General features: G+C 48.1%; 1 protein-coding gene across 3 annotated transcripts in view; it reads right to left on the reverse strand.

Annotated features, from left to right (window-relative positions):
* Window positions 1–16855, reverse strand: part of LOC146177999 (uncharacterized) — a 99221-nt gene that overhangs the window by 33945 nt on the left and 48421 nt on the right. The gene's annotated exons all lie outside the window — the stretch shown is intronic.

Here is a 16855-nt window from a genome sequence, read left to right on the forward strand (position 1 = left end):
TGCGGCATTTGACAATGTGTTCCCTGTGCAGTACTCCGCATTCTTCCTTAGTCTCTCTCGTTTCATTCACCTTCCTGCACATACTTTTTAACTTGTTCGGTGCGGACAGCACAACCCTAATTTTGAATCGGCTGGCTATCTTCTTAAGACTGTGTGATATGCCATGTACATGGGGCAGGACAACCACCTGTCTTCTCCTTTCACTCTCTTTACGTTCTCTTGTTCGGGGTGGCATATTCTTCAAACAGCTTTCAGCCACAGATATCAGCATGCTCCTCGGATATCCGCTTCATTGAAACCTCTCAATCTGTATGTTGACACTGTCGCCCATCAAGTGCGGGCAGGATTTGATCAGCACCTGCAGTAAACACGAGACAGCCAGCCCCTGCTTAATCAACTTAGTATGACCGAAGTCGTGTGGAAGGCCTTTTGCCCCTCCTGTCCTATAAAACCAACATGTGTGGTCTTCATGAAGCACAATGATATCCAGGTACTGGATCTGTGCATTTTATGTGTGCCCAGCCCCAGATGTGCTTTAGGAAATAGTGCCACAATGCTCTCAGCCTTGCTCTCTGTGTAATCTTCATACAGCAGGCAAACCAAAAAATCGACACATCGAAATGCCTTAGGACACCACCCTTAGAATAGGTCACTCAATATAGGAGCAATTGAAGATCCTATGCAAATTCCATCTTTTTGCTCCAAAACACTTCCCTGAAACTCAATATACAAGGATCAGAGGTAGAGCTTCACCAGACCTAAAAACCGGTCAGTGCTCATCCCACTTTCATTCTGAAATTTCACTGCACCATAGACATCTATTGCTCCTTCGACAGCGAGGATGGCCAAATGCTCTGGAATGCTGTAATACAGATCTTTTGCGTCAACAACGAAACACTTGATAGGCTCGGCCTGTTGAAGAAATCCAATCAGCTCATCTGAATATCTCACCAACAAGGGGTCTTCTACTGGGAGGCAATTCATATATTTCTGGAGAAATGAAGCTGTGCAGTGCTGCCATGTGGAACGGTCCTCCATGATGACTCAGAAAGGGTTTCCCTCCTTGTGTGTCTTGACAGGAAAGAATGGTGTCAGGGTCAGCTTGTTGCATCCTTTAATCTTCTTGGTTAATGCTTCCTTGCCCACCTCTTGGAAAATATCAGCCGCTTGCTTACGGGCAAAACAAAGCTGTCTCCTAGAGATCTCTTTGACTCAAAGTTTTTTAAGAGTGCTTCCTTCGCCTTGGCCTGGTAATCATCTTTGTGCATGACCGCAAACTCTCCCGTCTTATCAGTGAGAATCAGTCGCAGATCAATACTCTTCAACCAATCCATAGCTTGTGGACTGGGCTGTGCACTTTTAGAACCTTGACCTTTTAAGAAAGCAGAAGCAGCCTCCACACCTTGGTACAGACAAGCTTCCCTATCCTCTTCGTAGACATTTGAGACCACCTTGTGAACCATGCTCAAAATATCAGCAGCGTCTACCTTTGGTAGCACCGCATTCTTAGGTCCCTTATTTAAAGCATCAAGAACATGCTTGGGAATAGGTTGGTTTGGTTGGTTTGTGGGGTTTAACGTCCAAAAGCGACTCAGGCTATGAGAGACGCCGTAGTGGAGGACTCCGGAAATTTCGACCACCTGGGGTTCTTTAACGTGCACTGACATCGCACAGCACACGGGCACCTTGCTTTTCGCCTCCATCGAAAAGCATGCTTGGGAATAGCCTGATCCGTGAGATTGACACCCTCGCGATCTGAATTTTTTCTGAATTTTTTGTTTACTTCATATTGCATCCCCACGTTTTTTTGTGAAGCATTCCTCTTCTTCATACCACAAAAACAGGCAGTTGGTAGCGAGCGCATCATCTGTGTTAACGTCTTGGTCTAATTCTCATGTGTGTGTATTGTGTTTGCGTATAACCATGCAGCGCCAGAGGTCGTCGGAGTCGTATAGCCCACTAGCGTGCTCACAAGTACTAATCAGCAAAAGAAAATATTTTTCTGGGCCTCAGTACCACAGCTTGCTATTGAAAATAATTTTCAAATTGCATTCTTCATTATACCATTAGTCTCATTCTTCCAGGCCTCTTATTGGTGAGTGACTGCTGCTTGTTAAAAGCTAGGAAACAGTTCCAAATTTTGTCTAGTGAAGCAGCGCAACGGCACAAGGCCAGAGGAAGAAAGGGACAAACACAGCGCTAAACTGACAACAAAATTGTTTTGTTGTCAGTTCAGCGGTGTGTTTGCCCCGTTCTTCCTCTGGCCTTGTGCCGTTGCGCTGCTTCACTAGATATGTCAGACCAACTCGCCCACCAGTTCTTATTGTCTAAATTTTGTGTTTATGCAGTTAAACCTCATTTTTGAACTGTTTATGGTGTTTCTTTTTTGTATTTTAGACGCCAGGAAAACGAAAGGTGGAGACAAACTGCATCTTAGGCTGGAAACAGATCGTAAGCAAGTATATGTTTTTTTGCTATGATGGAGTAGTTAGAATTCAAGACTGAGAGCATCTTCCAAGGGTGATTGTTGCTTAGCTTATATGGACAATGTCTCGTCACTATAGTTGTTTCACATAAGTGTAATCTAAAAAGCGGCCCATTCAGCCATGTGCGCACAGAAGCAGTTAAAACTTTGGCGCTACCTAAGCTGCCGCTCACGCCAAAGCATCCGATACCCAGGAAGCAAGCATGCATGCTGGTGCCCAGAATCTGCAAAAATATGTTCCCATTATTTGGGAGATCCCTTTGTTCTTGACTGGTGGCATGTTGTGAATCTGCGAAATATTTTTGCTCATTCAAATGAAAATGAAATGGAGCGGCATGGAGCATGACGCGATCTTAAAATGCCACCCAAGGGACGTCCGAAATCGAACGTATGAGGCATTTTGGGAAGGCAATGACACAATGCTTAGCTGTTACTACAACACCAGAATTCTCATGACAAGTGAGGAGGCACCACATTGTACTGTTCATTGTATTTAGTTGCATCAACAGAGCATCGCGCAATTCTTTGTTCGGTGCAAAAATTGCAGCAACTGGAGGAGATATTGGCATGGCATGCCAGCCAAGGAAAAAAGAGGGCACCGCGCAGACATGGTGATGAGGACCAACCGTCCAAAAAATGGTTCGTAACAGAATGTCTTAGGACGCTGGTTAGTTTAACATCTGTAGGCGGTGCTGACTTATTAAAAATGTTTTTTTAATTGCTTAACGCAACTCGCAGGTGCTCCAGGTGCTCTAATCACCTTTGTGAGCGACATATTTGGAGGCCACACATTTGACAAAGCCTGTGTTCAGGACTCCGACATTCTTTGCAAGCTGGAGCCTTTTAAGGACGATGTTATGGTGGATAAAGGCTTCAATATAGACAATGAATATTTCAAGATGGGAATCGGTGTGGTTCTGCCACACTTTCTGTGGAAGCAAGTGCAGTTTAGTGCAGCAGGTGCAATGCAAACCGTTAGCACTGCAAGGGCAAGGATGCATGTTAAAAGAGCCATACAGCAACTGAAGCTCTTCAGAATGCTGAAAGGCCCATTGCCGTGAAAGATGCTGGTAGTAGACCGGGTCGAGCGGGCACTGCCCGTTTCCAGCCAGTCCATAGAGGGGCCTCCTTGAGCCGCTCAAGGGTGGCCATCGCAGTGGACCTGGCCGCTGCACCTGGGGTCCTGGTGGTGAGGGTCAACCCCTCACAGAACATCGTGGCTGTTGACGTTGCCACTGAGGGGGCCCTCACTGAGCTCCTGGACCTCCAGACCCTGGCGGGGGTCGCAGTCCGGGGCCGTCCAGCCTCTGAGAGGGGCACCTCCATGGGATATGTCCATAGGTGCCGGTGGACATCAGAGACGAGGACCTTCCTGCTTCCGGCGCCTGTCCTGGTTCTTGGAGTCCACCGGGCTCGGGGCACTGCGCTCCGAGTGCGGTTCGGGGCCCCGGACCCTCCAGCCTGGGTGACGGTCTTCAGTCTGCGGCTCCCAGTCCGACCGGCGCTGCCACGGCCAATCCAGTGCGGTCGCCTGGACCATGTCATGGCCTCCTGCCAGGATGCTATCCGATGCAGGCGCTGTGGTCGCCACCATCAGACCAGCACCTGCAATGCTGCAGCACCTCACTGCACCAACTGCGGGGGGCCGTACCCGCCTAACACCCCCTCCTGCCCCCGTTGGCAGGAGGAACGTCAGGTGGCAGCGGCAATGGCAGCATCCCTCCAGCCTCTCTCACAGAAGGAGGTGAGGGCCAGCCTACGGGAGAACTCAGGTGCCCTTACATACTCCCAAGATCCTCCTGTCACCCCCCAGGTGCCAGGTGACTGAGGACTACTGTCTGGCCTCTCCCTCAATACCAGTGAATGGGACTTCGGCCACGCCACCATCCCCAGCCACATTGAATGGGAGATTGGATGGAGGAGCTGTTCCGGACCTTGGACACCACACTTCAGGCCATCTCAGCTCTCCTGCCAGCAGCCGTCCTCCAGCAGTTCACCCGCCAGGGAGGGGGCCGGCCACCTGCAGCACCACATGGTGTGGCCATGGAAACCTATGGTGTGGCCATGGCTAGGGCCACACCATAGGTTTCCAGCCCTCGGGTCCTACAGTGGAACTGTCGGGCCCTCTGCCCCCGCAGGGCGGAACCTATCAGCCGGCTCCAGGCGGAACCCCACCCCCCGGACATCCTGGCCCTCCAGGAGGCCTACATCCGTCACGATAGTGCCGCCTGCCGGAATATCAACTGTACCTAAGCCAGACGGCCTGCCAGCTGGACACATGCGAGGCAGATCCCTGTGTGGGGTACCTATGAAATATTCCCCATGCCTTATTTTGTTGTTTCTTCGCCTCCTTACAATCTTGTGTCCACCAAACTTTATGGTTTTGTCGCACTACTCCTGATGATTGAGGGATAGCAAAGCGTACGGCAGCTATGAATGATACAAGTGGTAAATTTCAGCCCAGCAGCTAAACTGCGAGCAGAAATTCGCGTGTATCGCAGTTATCCCCAGTCTCATTGCAGATCAGCGATCCTCTGTAATGGTATTTGACGTTAAGTTATCCAATCACATATTATTTATATGAGATCAAATTGATTAGCATGTTTTTTTTTTTGGCTCGCAAACAATCCGCCGTGCCAGCACTGGCGGACTGCAGCGAGCGGCGTGGAAAGATCGCTGGCACAGCATCCGATTTCAACTATCGCCTATACTTGCGAGGCCCAACTATCAGAACTGTGTTGAAGCAGGCCCGCGCATGAAATGATCCGAGCATACATGCATTCTCAGGTAAAGAGGGGGCGCCAGATCACACGATTCAATTTGTCACGAAGCTCTCTTTTTCTGGGCAAGTCAGCGATAAATCCGTGTGTTGTCTTTCGTACAATAACTCGTGCAGCCAACAATAGAACGCAGGCATACCCCCTATCGGTGCATTGAAGGATCGAGTGTACTACAGGACAGTGATTCCAAGATCCTTAAGCAAGTTGGCTGTCGGCCGTGCTTGCGTCGGGCCTGGCTGTCTTAGAGCCGCCGTCGTCTTGCCCTGCGCATTTTCGCCGTCGTCTGCTTGAAAACCCCTGCACAAGTGCGACATCATCAAGCACAGTGTTGGCCGTAAAATTTCCTGTCTGGCAGCGCGAGTCACGATTTCATTTATATCTATTTCAATTTCATTTATATCTATGAATATCAAAAAATAGCCGGAGTTGACCCTTTTAATTGGGCTTCGTGGTTGGCTCATTGCTGCATGTGGCAAGCCAAGCAAGTTCGTCGGCTACTGCAAACAAAGCTGAAGGGGCAGTATCATAACGGTATAACGAAAACGGAAGATACCGGAGGAAGCACCGTGGGTGCCGTAGGCTTCTTTTGTTTCTCGCGGTGTCTAGACAAACATTTCGCAAGCATGTCTGCGGCACCTGCCTAGTGTACGTCCGATATAAAGACGGATTTACTTCTATAGTGCACGATTCCTTAGTCAGAAGCTACTGCCTGTCGTCGGTAAACGACGTCGCAAAGAACAAAAACGTGTATTGGTGCAGCAGCGCTGGCAAACACACCAGTGATGAGAGGTTCTATGAAGCAAATGTTGTAAAGCTCGGAGGTGAGTCTGTCACTTCGCAAAGCCATCTTTAGTGAAATGCCTGTGCTGTGCCTGTCGTCAATGGCGTACTCGATGAGTACGTACGCATTCTCCACGTTTCGACTTCACGTGAAATGCAGCCAAAACATTCCCCTTTCAGCACAGAAAACTAGCTCCGAAGCAAACTGAGGAAACATAGACTTTTCGGGGACAGATTGAGAGCACATTCGTGTGCTCATATTAAAAAAAAGAGCCTTCGTGTGGATGCGACAGTGTACGTATGTCAGAGGCACATTACCAGATAAATCCTGCCAGATGCAACTGCTGCGCCAATTGCGCCATTTTGATACAACTGCATGTTTCTGCACCATAAACGTGAAATTCCCACAGAGTCTGTTCGTCTGCCCGTTGTTGTGAATGGCACATCTACATATGCTGGGTCTTTAGCGTTCGGAGGTATCTTTCGAGCAAAGTGAGCTTTTGCCATTGCTTTCTTGTGGAGGGCATAGCTATTGTAAACATCCAAATCCACCACACGAAAACGCTTCCTCTAGCCTTTAGCACATTCCTGCATTATTGGAAAGCAAATAAGGGGCTATGAGAATAAACTCACTAAGTTATTCTATTTACACAAACATGGCTGAAGATGCAGAGCAGTTGTCAGTGAAATAAGCTATGTGCTGCCTCTATGCTGTTGACATGTAGAACATGGAGGAAAAACGTGGAAAACTTTGTTGAAGCCCTGCGCCGATATTTCTGAAGCGAAATTTTATTCCTCTGGCCGTAATGATGCCTTATAAGGATTACGCAAGAAAACTTGTGAAAACGACATCAATTAAGGCATAAAGCATCTGCGAATTCAGATGTTGTTGAAGCACGACCCATGGCCGCAGTATGCTCAAACACGTGCGTAATGTCACAAAATTACCAGTTTCAAGTAAATCTGGCTGGGAAAGCTTATTTGCGTACCTGTTGTACAAGCAGAATTTTGCTCGCCCGGCGCATGAAAGGTCAATTTTCCTGGGTCAGCAATGCATACAGCAGCTGGGCCGCTGTTGCTCTGCGACTTTCACAGATGTAAAGTTGATGCGCGAGTTCTGGCGACTATGAGCAATGTTTTCCCTTGTGGACGGTATTGATATGCGAACCATACACAGGCTGTTCTCGCAGTGCAAGATATCGCTTATTTATTTGCATTGCAAGTGATTAGACTGGAGGGAAGTTAAAAAAAAACAACTATCACCCCATTAGCACCAGTAACGCTTTAGGTCTCTTCGATTTGGTTTGCACTGGCTGCACTAGTTCTGAAAAGTGCTGCAGCGGTGCCAGGCAGTCACGTGAGCGTGCAGTGCGAGTTCCAACACTGGTGTGCGGCAGCAGCTGCTAAAATGAGTACGAAGTGTAGGACTCTGCAACCTAGCAGATGCGTGCGCGCATCATGTATCGCGTGCTGTAACACATGATTCCATCCAATTTCGAAGCCAGCTGCCCATAGGCCTACAGCACTCGATCAGAAAGCGACGACAACAGTAACATAGACTGCGAGCAACTGACCAACGCACGCGCGACTGCACAATTTTTATATCAACCGGTCTGCGAAAATGCCATTCATGCACCTGGGTACGAGAGAATTAACGTTGTAAGCAGTTATCACGAGTAATAGTTGGCGCAGAAAAGAATACAACAGGACAAGCGCTTGTCCTGTTGTACTCTTTTCTGCGCCAACTAATACATGCAGGAGCCCTTGCGGTTAATGTAGTTGTGAGCACTGAGACTTGGACGGTGTTGATGGGCCAACCAGGTGACTCCTCCTTTTGCAAGCATCTTGCTGTTGCTATGTGGGGAAAAGACATACTTGCAAAGCATCGCCTGAGTAGCAAACAGTGCAACAAAGACATTGCCAAGGGAAAAAACCGCAGTGCATTCCAGGTTGTCACCTGCTAAGGTACCAGGCATGTCATGTGAGTATCATGCAGTATCATGCGTGAGCTTCATGCAGCTCTTGGTGCACGCCAAGTGTGCATGTCCGTCCAGCAAGTGTGATCACCTGTATTTTGATGCTGAATAAGTCTATATAGGAAATGAAAAATGTCTCTTAAATTGCTAGTCTGTTTCAAAGCAGTGTATGCCTTGTTTCTTTTCTTTGCAAAATATCCAGGAATTATTTTGAAGGCATTTTCTGTCCAAGATACCAAACACATCGTCACCTGAAGCCCTTGAAATTAGAGTTGTGCCAGGCCGGCTGAAGCCCTCGGGCATTTAGGCCGACCAAGCTTCACCGCGTCGCCGGGCTGTGTGGCGCCGCCGTGTCGCGGGATAGACTTTGTTCTTCTCCCCCTGCGTTTGCGGTTTCGGGAGGAATGCAACCTCGGCAAGCGGGAGAGAGGGAACCAGCGTGGCTGCTCCAGTGTGCGCAGGCCTGAATGCGCGGCCGACCATCGGACGCTTGTTGCTATCAGCTTTGAGATGGGTCCCAGGACCTGTGGCCCCATTCCTGCGACCTTGGGACCTGCAGCTGCATCTGGACCGCCTGCTGCCTGATAGTGATATGCGACTGTGTGGGCGGGGCTAGACGAGAGGAAGATGCGAGTGTTTTTGGACGAGCGTGTTGCGAAGCGACTGAGGGATTGCTCGAGAAGCTCTCAACGGAGGCAGGCTGCCGTCCTGCTCTGAGTTTTGTTTATACTGTATATAGCTGTATACAGCTCTTTTCCTTTGATCCTCCTAATTCCGTCTCCTATTGTCAACTTGGCTGCGGTTCCCCAACCCGACACCATGCTACCCGTAATTCACGATAGTGTGTCAAGGCCTTAATATTCCTTAGAAATCCTCAATTGTTTGCTTTAAAACTGCTATGAACCCTTCCACCACATTGTTGGTTGTGCCATTTTTAGAGCTAAATTCCTCCAATCACATATGCAATGCCGGTAAATACATTTTTTAAGCAGTGAAGTGCATTGCACATAACCAACCAGAATAAGCCAAGGAATGTATGTAGCTTGGACAATGCTGGAAGGTGAGGCCACTCCTAAATGTGATTCAGTTCCGGTGCCTTCAATTTGAGCTTGAACACAACTGCAATGATGAGCAGATGGTGGCATTCGCTGGTAGGATCCCAGCAAAACAAGTGGTGAAGAGGAAGCCAAATACTGTTGGAGTCAATCTTTGCGTGGAGCTAAAAAGGCGCGCGAAGTGAGCAGACGTACAGCGCATCAGCTCCGCCAAAGTTTTGGCTGGAGCCATGGAATTTCGACCGCAACCCCATCAAACCAGCTGAGATTGTCTGCATGAAGTTGGCAGCTACCTGTGGACACCACCCGCACACAGGGACTATTTAAGGCTTCCTTCCGTAGGGCCGATCTTCATTTGCGTATTGTGGCGGCAATGATAGGCCTAACGGCTGCGCCGCAGCCCGGCCGTGAGTCACCCAACCACGGCAAGATGGCTTCTCAACAGCTGCAACATGGCTACGACCCAGCCACCATGTCCTGGTTTGAGATTTCGGCAACTTCTGCGTCCTTTGAGAACGCGAGGCTATTTAAGTTGGTCGAACGCCGCTCCCACAAGCGGAACGCCAACTTCTGCTTCTGCTGAAGGTCTTGTCCAAAAGAACATGATAGATTTGCTTCAGTTTCAAACTGACACTGTCATGAGCCTGCTCGTTTTAATGCTAAAACAGACTGGCCTGAATACATGGACGCAAGATCCCCACAGATGGACGCAAGATCCCCACAGCGTTGCAGGAAACCTGGATGCAATTCCAAATCATGAATTCGATGTTAGTTATATGGGGTTTTATGGTGTATAAGCAACAGTGACTATCATGCGCCAAACACGAGGTTAGATACAGCAAAATATTTTTTTCTGTGTTCTTCCAAGTTGTGGGCATGAGATTAAAATATGATTAACTATGAGCTCGCCACCATACATTTCACATACAGGTTTGTCTCTTTTCGTTAGCAGGAAATTATAAGTGATGTGTGCATGACCTATGCATAGACGACATAAAATTACCTCGATGAATCCTTTCTAATGTTTACATGATTGCCATTCTCCCAATATGGCCTTTATGGAGTAAAGCTTGTTCTTTGTTTGACTTTTCTATGTAGCTTGCCATTTCGCTCCTAATTTGTTACGCACTAGCTTCGTGCAATCTCTGTGTGGCATGTTGATTTGTTTTATTTCCACATTCTTCGCACGTGCAGCACATGCATCTGCTCTTTCATTATCCCGGATTCAAACGTGACTGGGCACCCAGCACAATTTTATAGTATGTTTTTGTGCTGTGATCTCGACAATGTTATGTATAATGTTTCTATCAGTGGTTCAACAGCATTTTTAGAATTTAATGCAGTGATGACGCTAAAAAATCTGTGTAAACGATGCTGTTTTTCATGTCCTCATCTATAATTGTTTTCCACGGCAACACAAACAGCGTAGCATTCAGCCTCCTCTGACTGCTTTTAATCCTGGGCTGTCATCACGTTTGTCAATGTGCCGACATTGCACCCAATCTCTACAGCGCGCCCTCTTCGTCCCAAAACCTCTTCTTTGCCCCCCTTGTTCTGTCTGCCGATCCAATGCGAATATGCAACACTGCACCCTGAGGTGAGTTGCAGCTCGAAGAGTACCAAAAGTGCAGAACAAGATGGATCCGTATAACAGCAGCTTGGCATTGTATTTGACTATATACCAGATGTCATACACGTCATTCATGCATATACGTTTTGTTTTTATAAGGGATATTCTCTATTGTGCTTATGACCATTATTGACAAAAGCTGGAACTTCCTTATTGCAGATGTAGACGCACCAGAGCGGCATAGTGACGGTGGTGTCTTTAAATCGTGCACCTTCGGGAAAGACCTAAACAATGCTTCTCTACGAGTCTACCAAGTGTGGCAGACCACCTAAAAAGCCAGGTCGTGCCACATCTGTCAGGGAAGAGCATTCTAGCTGAAGCCCATTTCCTGCCAGAGTGCTCAGCTACCGGCTGAGAGCTATTGAATGGAATTATATAATTTCGGACTGGTTTCCTTGTTATGAGAAAAGGATGATATTGAAATTCCTTCATGCTAAATTTTTATGTGCAGCATTTACTCCACAGGGCATTTTACACTGCTTGAGTGATGAGGAGAGAAGAAGGATACTATAAAGGAGTGTATTTGTTGAAACAATAGCCTGTAAGCAGTTAAGATGCACTGTACCTTATCCATAAAACTATTTTCTGCGATATGCAGAAATAATGATTTTGGCTAAGTGAGAATAAAGAGTATAACACCAATTCTAGCAGCCCATTTCTTTATAGTGATTAAGATATTAGTAAACAATGACCGCCACATGACATCTGTCTATGGCCCCTTGATAACTTATAACTACATGTTTGTCGTGGTCGTTCAGCTTGAACAGTGAAATAGTGGCTGTGGACAGTTCCCTACAGGTCACATGACACATAAACATTGCAATAGTCAGTCTTTTCATTCATTCTCACTTGCACTTGTGACCCAGGCAGCATTTAATATTTTGTTGGGTTTTATCGTGCATAAGCAAATAAGGCTATCATGTGCCTAACATGAGGGTGCTGTGTTTCCCTAATTGCGTTAGCAACAAGCAAAAGGGTTAGAAGTGTGTACAGGTAAACATGTGATTGTAAATTAAGCCAACAATGCACATTCTGGCAATGTGAAAGAAAAAAGAATTTGTAGCATCTGTAGAGAACTCTACACATTTAAAGAAAGAGAAAAATCGCACATGAGAAGTAAAAATTCAAAGAATGTTTCAAAATTGCACTTTTGGTGGCAACAAAACAGAAGCTCAGGGTACAGAAGTTGCATCTGAGGTGCCATGGCTCGGCTGAAGTCCTGATGGTGTCATTATTCAAGATGGACAAAAAATCCTTAAAAGAAAACAGTCCTGCCTGTGTTAGGCAAGCAGCAGAGCATTGCCGAGCTGGTAAAGGAGAAAGAATTGACATACGTCAATTTTGACGAAAATTCTGCACTGAAGAGCAACCAGTTACATTTGTCAGGTTCAGCTCAAGCTCCTGCTTTTAAACCACAATATGTGCCATTTTGTTCTGCATTCAAATTAAAAAGCCTGTAATGTCTGTAAAAAGTCTGTAATGTACCAAACAAACTATCCAGGTTGTGCACAATGGTGAACAAAGGCCCTGCAGATACAACCCGCTGCAAGACAAAACACAGACAAATACATTGCTTGTGACACTGACGCAGTCTATGAGGTGTCACTTTCTTGTGGAGCGACGTATACTGGACAAACAAGGTGTATTCACATTCGGTTAACAGAGAATATCGGGAACATTGACAAAGGCTACGGCAGCAAGCTAGCCGCACAAGTGACAAATTGTGATTGCTATCCTAATTTCATAAGATGCAAGATACTGAAGCATTATAATCGACAACCCATGCGTGAGATTTATGAGGCTTACATGATTGAGAAAAACAGTGATAAATGTGTAAGCACCCCATCATTGACGCTAACAAAAAAGGAAATCAGCTACCTGGACCAGCAACGACGATAAGGAGTGACAAGAGGACGGTTCATGGCTTCATTTTCAGGGCCTTTTTCCTATTTATTGCAAGCTTGCAATAAATTTTCTTCAGTTGTTAGTGAAGAGCTGTGTGGTGTCTAACTCCCTGTGTCCTGTCGAAAGTGTGCTCTTTTTTAGTGATCATGTACCAACTGGCACGGCTATTCTCCTTGATGCATTTAGAAAGCCTAGTCATTTCTGTAATGGAAGTGAACAGCACATCTATGAACTGCTACGCAAGCTGTAGTATGTATATTTGAAGAAAATTTATGAAGCTGCCCAGATCGACAGCAGACTGGCAATTACAGCCGACCAGGTGAGAATTCACCCTACAAACAACAGTGAGGGTCAGCACTCCAGATCAACACCGTGTCATTGAATATGCCCAAATCAAAAGCATCACTCTGTAAATGTGGTGCTTTACCATGTGTACAGCCATGAAACAGACGCTAAGATTTTTCCCGAGATTCGTGCACGCAAAGCTGACCTTCACGTGGTGGGGGCATCTCTCATTTCGTGATTACATTTGGGAGCAAGCAGCCACCCCACTTCATGCGATACCTTGGCTTCACCTTCGAATATCCTTAGCATCACCTTTGAATGTTCCCCTTCAAATATCGACCGGAAGCCTGTTTTAACTGCCACACACTCAGACACAGCGAGGATGAGTGTCCTCAGCTAAGACAGCCTACAAACCGGCGCTGTGATGTGGCACACAAACCCTCTATGGAGGGGTAAATGCCTTCGTGTCAGGCCTCGTGCATCGTTTGCAAGGGCGGTCATCCCACTGGAAGCAAGAGCTGTAAATACCACTTGACTCTATCCAAGTCAGCTGCAGCAGTACATGATGCTGCGAAGTCCCCCAACCCCCGACGCTTCGGACACACTCATCAAACTGTCGCCGTTCATGGATAAGTTGATCAACCAGGAGTCTGCAACAACAGCCTGCCCTAATACAGGAGGCAGGATGACAGACTATGAGATGAATTTGATGGTTTTCTTTCAACCCTTTCCTTCCAGGTGCCCCTGTGTGACTGTAGGCGTTAAAGAGCTTCTACTATAAGAGTCAACACTATGTCTCGCTGCAATATAAAGTGAAGCAAAAAGCTTTCTACAAAACCCCATGCAGTCATCAGTTACTTCCAGGGCGTGTTCGAGACGGTTATAAGGAAGCCCCTGACCAGATGCCTGTGCAAAGTAGCAGTCTTCAGTTGACCATGACCAGACAGATGGCAGGAAGCTTACCAGTGCCAAAAACATTCAGCTGACCACGCAGGAGAACAGCTTTGTGAAAGAAATGGCATGATGAGACAAGGCACTTTGAAAGTAGCCCCCTCTCCGTGAAGCAGTCACCACATCCAGGAGTCATTCCCTCAGTAACTTTTCACAAACTATTGGCTCCTTGGATGGAAGCCGCATCCCCATCTCACAGCCCCATTAAAACTGTTGCGGATGATAACTGTCTTCCAACTCTTCTGCTAATTTGAAGCCTAGCCTGACCAGGAAGCTACTGACATTTCAAAGCTGCCTGTTGACATCTTAAGATTTATATTTGTAAATCACAATGTTCACAATGCCTGAACGGAGATGGAGAGTTCTCTTTGCTTCACTGAAAAGTAATGAACTGTAACCATTCCTGCTGTCCAGTGAAAAAATATTGAATAGCACTCACTACTGTAACGAGTATTACTAGAGTATTACTGTACACAGTGTATGACTGTTTTTGTCATGCAGACACAGAAGCACACTCTTGTTTATTGTGGACCGAAACCTCTTCAGATATATCAACATAGGGAAGAGGCGGGATGAGTACCCCCTCTATTAGGAAATCATGGGACAAAATTAAACTTTTTGGATGGCATTTATGTCGGGAAACAGTGTGACAAACACTGTGGGTTCTGGGCCCCTTACTCAACCAGTTGTGGTGGTGGTTGACACCACGTAAAACAAGACCAAACAAAAACCGATGGAAAGCACAACAAATGACCATAAGCTAGATGGAAACCAAGGCCTTCCACTACAGCTGGCCCAAGCATATTGGAGACAAAGTCTCCCACAGGCCATGGACCTCAGCGCGGGGGAACCCCCCGACGCTTGACCAGATGGCTGCTCAGCGCGTGGCAAAGACACCGTCCGACCTGACACCCTGGAGCTGGGCAGACCCGCTGACATTGGGGGGAATAAAACGAGTCGTGGACCCCAAACTACCAATAACAACAACAGTGACATCGTACCCCGGTACGCTCCCAATGCGGTTTGTGAGGGTTAACGCCTTGGCGCGACCCGGAGAGCCGGCATTGGAGACAACCCCTCGATACAGCGCCATCGCTTCAATGTTAGCGAAGCCGATCGGCGATTTTCAGGCCAACAGGTTCTTCTCCTTTCCCGCCTGCATTGACACCAAGTTCCTGGCAATTCTAGTTGAAGCCATCCGCTCCTCCTCCGGGGGGCAGTGCGATGAGGCAGCCTTCTTGCGCTGCATGTTGCTGAGCGAGGTGATAATGGACGCCGGGAAGATGAGGGGCCTCACGCGGGTGGCATCCCACCTTGCCATCGACCTATATGTGACAAAAGTGGTGCGTGGTCTGGGCGCCTACAGGAAGACGGTCCCTGACGGGTCAGTCTTGGCTGTCGACCTGGCCTTGTTCTCTCTTTTGATGACAAGGAGAAAGGTGCTCAGTTCACAGAACGCCATTTTCGGATATGACACCTGGGACGATTCAACAGCCATCGTTCCAATTAAATGTGAGTACAGCGGAGCGCGCGGCCTTGCGCCGTACGCTCTTAGCTTTGTAACAAGTCTGTACTGGACACAACGTGTTCGGTACAATGTAACTGCCACCAACGCTGGGGGCGACGGTTCCTTCGTGCTTGAACTAGCCTGCACTCCTCGTGCTGCACAGGCACTTGTGCCCGGACCTGAGAACATTCTGTTCGTGGTGATCGATGCGGAGGTGCACAACAAAGAGGACCTAAGGATAGAGATAGCCGATGGGCTGTTTGTCCCAGTGTGGGGTAAAGGAGTAAGTGGGGGGCCGCCCATCAAGGTCCGCAATTTAGTTGACAGCTGGCTAGGTACCTCATCATCAAGCGGCCGGCCTTACGGACGTCAGCGAGATGCCTACGAGGCACTCGGAATGCTGAATGCAATGGTGGGTACCGCCAATGCTTTTGACACTGCCCTCAACCTGGCGACCGAGTTGTCGAGGGTGTTCCACCTCGGTGCGGGGATATGTCCTGACGGGACAAACTCCGTGGGCTTGACCTGCATTGGGGATGAGTTCGCCTCCGGTTCCCGGTTCGGTAGGGGGGGCCCCAAGGCCAAGAAGATCGGGCCATTTGAAGATGACGTGACTGACGTGGGGACTCAGGCCGCATGGACCGAGTACTACTTCCTCTCGCCGGCAGGAATGCTGCGTGAGGGGAGTGGGAAATGGTTGATCAACACTGGCGGTTCCTGGCCACAGCTGGAGTCTTTCGACTGCCGTGCTCATTCTGTGGTGGTCACCCGAGCCAGCTACGATGTTAGGGTTGCCCGTGCCCTGGAACTCGTGGCCCCCGGCAAAGCGTCAATCAATCCACGACATGAGATGAGTTTGTCATACTGGGTGAGTGGTAATGCCCTGCTACTCGCCGGTGTGACATACGGGACTTGTCTCGCCGCAGGACTAGACTGGGTAACACTGAATGGACTTTTGGTGGTGTCTTCCGAACTGACCACCTCGGTCAAGAAGTTTGTGCCACTGTACACAAACTCGCGAGTAGAGAATCCAGTGGACCATAAGCGGTCACTCTACATCGACGGTAAACAGTGGTCAAACTACGCGACCGCAACCAAAAATGTGTCAACATCGAGCACCGCCTCTGACATCAAAGCGGTTACAGGCTTCCCCCTCCCCACCTTCATCATCTTCCAGGTGCTGAAGAAGTTGGGGTTAGAAGTGCGGCGGCCTGAAATTACCAGGGACGCATATGACCCTGATGATGACGTCGACTCCATTCAGATCGGAGTGTTCATGTCCCCGGTTAGGAACTGGGTTTTTGTTCCTTGGGTCTGTGACTCACTAGATTATGTGAGGAGCAGATTCATTGTGTTCACTAACGCACCAACCGGACGTCGTGAAGTTGAGGTCAACGTTGACGTTTGGCCATATCAGTGGACAGACGAGCTGGCAAGTTGGGACCCGGGCACCTGCGCGGGTGCTGACATTCCACGCATCCGGCTCACTACCAACACAATG

This window comes from Amblyomma maculatum, chromosome 10 (genome assembly GCF_055883805.1).
Source record: "Amblyomma maculatum isolate TAMU_Amacu chromosome 10, ASM5588380v1, whole genome shotgun sequence".
Lineage (NCBI taxonomy): Eukaryota > Metazoa > Arthropoda > Arachnida > Ixodida > Ixodidae > Amblyomma > Amblyomma maculatum.